Consider the following 5554-nt stretch of genomic DNA (forward strand, 5'->3'; position numbering starts at 1 on the left):
TTATATTATATTATATTAGGGTGGGATTTGATTAAAAAACCCATACATACATTTAAACAACAGAATATTGTTTATTTTGCATCAGTTTGACTATAAATCAGGATGGTGGCTATATTCAAGTTTTTATATCACCTTGTTTAAACTAAAGCTCTTTTAATGTCTTGAAAATATTTGTATAAGAATTTCAATTTTATAAGAATTTCAAGTCCATTCAGATTAGTGGAAACCCTGGTCACTGTGTAGTGAAAAACATCCCTGAACAAAAGCAAACAGATGCTTTTGTTTGCTTTTGTTCAGGGATTCCTCCATGTTTGTTGTTGTTCCACTGTTGCTATTGTTGCACTTACAAAGATTCTGTGTTATCTGGAGAGCAAACTGTTAAATTACATTAATTTTTTGTTGTAAATAATGAATCATAATAATCTTGTAATTAATTAATCGTAATTAACTCATTAAAAACTAATTATTCTATATATATAAAATATATTATATTGGTATCAAATGCTCATCAAAGCCAGGTGGTTCCATTTTTGAAACTGTCTTTCACAGAGTTACTTGCTTTTGAAGTTGGTGTTATGATCATAAAAAAAGCCACCGTCCACCCACCAAACCATAGTTCCAGTATCTAATGTGGCATCGTGGGAAGAGGGTAACACCCCACCCCACCCCACCACACCCCAGCTGCCCTGATACCTTTTGTTTTGGAAGTACATTATTTACCTCCATATCAAACCTCAACTCACTTGAAGCAGCTCACGTCATGTCACATGCACAACATGTTGAACAATGACTTGCTGTCACAGTCATTTCTAGGTTTTGTATCTAGATTTGAATGGTAACACTTGCAGTCGGTTGTGATGTTGCACTCCCACGATACGCTCCACTATATACATGGCACTGACGGTCCCATATCTGACCATTCTTCTCTCCCTTCCAATCTCCTCCGCCCTCTCCCTTGTGTTCCCTTCTTTTCCAATATTTTCCTTATTTTCCCACCTCCCCCACCTTCCCTCCACACCTTTCCATTCATTCCTGTAACGTTCCCTCCTCCTCCCGTCCTCTCTCTCTTTTTTTTTTTTCCCCAGCAGTCCCCCTGCGGTGCAGCAATCACCTCTGCTGCTGTTGATTAAGCTGAGAGAGATTGGCTGTCCACGACCCAATAACCCCTGAGGGTGCTCCCCCTCCGCCCCTCGTGTTGTCCAACCGCCCAACATCTCAGCTACAGTCTCTGCTTTCATTCCATTTAGCTCCTCAACAACCACTTTCTCTTATCCTCTCACGTCTCCCTCTTGCTGTTCCTCCTCCTGCTGCCCTCCTCTTCACTTCCGTCGCCTTGCCTCCGCCGCCTCCTTCCAAACATCAGTATGAAAATTCTTGAATGAAAAAGTCTTTTAGAGGCAAAAGGCAGCATTCTTGACACCAAACATGTACACAGATTTAAGACATAAAGAGTCAGGTTGGGTCACATTCTGGGCTCCAGTCTGTCATCGAAACACTCTGGATCCTGGGATGTGTTTCTTTACTTGGAATCACGTTTGTCGGGTGGAAGGAACCAGAGTGATTTAGGAAAGGGCCACTACTGTATTCTCATGCAGGACAAACAGGGCTGGTGCTTGAGCACCACTTGGGGCGGTAGCTGTGTGTGAGCCTCTCTGATATAGCTGGGAGGAAAGCCATTCTGCTCGCCCAGACAACCATGCAAAATCCAACTGTAAAACTCACTTTGGGACCAGGTTCCACAGTCAGCCTCCCCGACACTGTGGCCTCAGTTGGAGGACACAACAGTCGAGTGACGCTCTTCATCCAAGGATTTAAAGCGTCTCAGTGCGTCTTTGAGTCACCGGAACTCAAGCACTCTGGCTGCAGAGCTGTCCCTGCCACCTTTGATGAAAACAATCAGCAATAGAAATTGCATTTGACTCCATAATAAGAGCTTTAATGGTTGCGATGCAGCATGAGAGATACATTCAGGGAGGCTGTCATTACATCACAGGAGCCATTGTAAGTCAAACACTGTGACAGTGTATGGGACTCAGGTCTGTGGTGAGGGAGAGAATGTTTGGTGGAGAAAAGCTTAGCGGCTTCAGTCTGACGGTGAACATGATTCTGATGCTATTAATGCTCAAATCTCTCCTCCTTCTGTGTTGATGGAGTGTGTGTGTGTGTGTGTGTGTGTGTGCGTGCGAGCAAGAGTGTGCTTTGTGACTCCAGGCTGGTTGTAATTGAAAAGCTGGGACGTCAACCCTGTGACCTCCTATTGAGAGAAAGACCATTGATTCCTAGGGAGTGAGAGAGCGCCAGCGTGCGTGCGCGCACCTTGGTGCACGGGGGGTGGGGGAGATCGTATTTGAAGAAAAAATAAAATGTCAAAAGAGAAAGGATGAGAAGCATCTAGCCATCCAGAAGTTACCGAGGAGAGGTCGTTGGCAACACAAGCCGGATCTTCAACTGACCTGCTGAACGGGGTCAATACAAAGAAAACATTTTGTAGCTCTGCTTCCACCTACCTGCAAGTGCAAGTGCATTATACTACTCATCTGTGACCTGGCAGTACTAGGGAAAAGGCGCTGGGATTCCCCTACTCCTTCTCAAAAGTCAGTACCTCAAGTAAGGAAGGATGAAATATATATATATATATATATATATATATATATATATATATATATATAGTGGGTGACTAGCACAGGAGCTCTACATCAGTGGCCTCAAACGGATCCATAAAAGGTGTGTTTTTTTTTCCAACCAAACAAACACATACATCTTAACCAGTCAGGTGTCAGCTGGAACAAGCTGCACCAGACTCACTATCGACGGATTACCGTCTCCAAACACCTGACTGGTGAGAAGGTGACTGGTCGGAACAAACCTCTGCACCCCCTGCAGACCTTTGAGGACCGGTTTGAGACCCCTGCTCTAGATTCTGACTCCATCTTTCCTTGTTCTCCAATCCTTTTTTTTTTGTCCACACCGACCTGGTCATCCCTCAGACCTATCACTCACAGTGGCCTGTCACTTTGAAACAAGGGAGCCCAGTGAGGCCCCGTGGGGCAGCGATATCTGATGCACCAAGACCATCCCTGATGTTCCAGGACAACCTACGAGACTCAATCACCCACTGTCAGCCGAACAGGAAGCATTAGTGTCGGCCGCGGCACTGTTGGGCAGCTTGTTTATGTGAGGCCGATTTATTTTGTCGACATTTGTGGCCCCCGGTGCTCCGTCACCGCAACACTCGCTCGTGCTGGGCAGAATTTTACCTTCAAAGAGGCTTGTTTCCCACGCTGTGTCGTCCTTATCAGCCGTCTGACCCTCAGCGTAATGGAAGGACAATGCCACTAGATTAACTGCAACACAGCGCAGCGCCGTTTCCCTGGCAACCCTGGGAGCAAGATGATGGGATGGAGTGATTAAAAGGGGAGAGGCAGAGGAGGGAGTTTAAAGGTGAGGAGCGGTGAGGTAGATTGATAAGAAGTGATGGATGCTGAGATGATTACACACAAAGGAGAAGAATGAAGGGATCAGAGAGAGAGACAGAAGCGCTGATAGAGTCATTAAAGGGCAGAGAGAAGCCATGATGGATGGATGGACGGAGAGGAGGAGGAGGAGGAGGGACAGATGAGCAGAAAACAATGAACAGACTTGGTGCTAACGTGAAGAGTGCTGGCTCGAAACAGTTCCACGTGATCATTCATGATTTGGAGGAGGTGGACCTGCTGCACTTGATGCCGTTGAAACCAAAAGCTGCTCCTTCCATTCAAAACTGAGCATTCAAGGCGTTCAGTTGATAATATAGTGGAGTCTAAGTTTCACAAAATGTGTTGCATCAATGCATCAGTTGTATTCATCGCTCCCAGTGTGTGGTGTTTTGCTGTTGTTGTTGTGACACCTGGTCACACGTGACATGAAATAACCTGTGAAATTATATATTGTAATATATATGTTGTCACAGGTGCGTCCAGAAAACAGTCTTTGTACATTACCATACAGACACCTTCTAATAAAAAAAAACCCCACAACATTGGCACATTACATTCAGCTGAAGCCCATTGACACCTGGGTTACTGACGTTCTGATGTCACAGCAACAAGGACTGTTGCCACAATCCAACACTGTGATCCAGTGTCAAGGTCGGAAAACAAGATAGTGACATCCGCAAAAGCTATTCTCACGAGTGTCTTGTCCAAATAGCAGTAACTTCATTTGCAACCAGAAAACCCACCGTATGAGGGGGACGCACCCATTTTTGGTTTCTTTTGGTGCATTTAATTCAATGTTTTTAACCTGTTTTAAGCCACGTCTCAATTGGTTCATTGAAAAAAATTAAAAGGTCAAAAGGCAATTGTGCTTAGTTACACGTTTTTGGAGAAAATCCCTTTTGATTTGTGAAAATATTGAGCAACTGACTCTCTGCTGTTTTGGCGTGTAATTTGCAGAAACAAATAGTGGAAAATGTATTTGTTTAAAAATGTCTCCAGAAAGAGGTCGGCAGTAAGGCAAAATATATCAAGATTTATTTATTTAACCCTTTCAATTTAACATGTATTTCAGAGACTAACCAGCAAGTTTCTGACAATTTAGGCCAAAGACCATCTAATGTGGAGAATTTCCAGACAATTTTTTCACGTCCTCTGCCTCAACTTGCTACAACGATTCTTTGTCTCTTGACATTGTGGAGAGAATTTATTTGGTTCAGCATTTAGGTTAGTTTTTGCTAACTTTTAAAGCACAGAGGAACCACTTTGATAGTCTACGATTCTCTGTTTTGAAGGGAGACGTCAGTTGGCTCTGCGGTGCAGAGTGGCGGTCCTTGGCTGCATTACCTCGCCTTTTTTGAGCGACACCATAGGTGTAATGTCAAGTGTAGTCACCTGGTTGCCAGTTAGTGTCCGGCGTATGTCTCTTGTGCACTTATTTTTACAATTGATGCATTCTACCGTGGTCCAGTGCGAAATATCAAACTAAACAACAAAGGCATTTACTGTGTTTTTAACAACCAGTCAATAGTCTCAACATATCTGAATAAAACAGATACATTTCTCTCCATAACAGTTTAGTTGAAGACGTGCCTGAATCCTGGACCTCCGTCTTCTGCTGCCGGAGCAACATTGGACCCATCACCTGCAGTTTCTTGGATGAAAAATGAAAAAAAAAACAGTTCACCACTGCTTCCTTTTCATTTTTTTGTTAAACAAATCGCCATAATAACGGTAATGACCCAGCTTTGACCTTTGTCAAAGGATGCTATGGCAGCTTTGGAGGAGCGACTCACAAGTGTCGGGAAAGATTCTGATTTTCATTTGTAGTCCACTTCCCAGTGCAACGGTCGGTGTCAGAGTGTGACAGTCGTGTGTTGCACCTGTGTGATGTGCCTCTTCGCCCTGAGTGTAGGGAGAGCAGCACCAACTCCTCGAGTGAGTCAGCGCATCAGCATAGCTCTATAGTGTATAGACAGAATGGGGCCTAAACCATGTAACCAGCTCACGTTGGTAGATGGTTGTTGTTCCAATTGTTCATGATCTAATGCGAACACACACAAACACACGCTCAGACAATA

This window comes from Synchiropus splendidus, chromosome 1 (genome assembly GCF_027744825.2).
Source record: "Synchiropus splendidus isolate RoL2022-P1 chromosome 1, RoL_Sspl_1.0, whole genome shotgun sequence".
Classification (NCBI taxonomy): Eukaryota; Metazoa; Chordata; class Actinopteri; order Syngnathiformes; family Callionymidae; genus Synchiropus; species Synchiropus splendidus.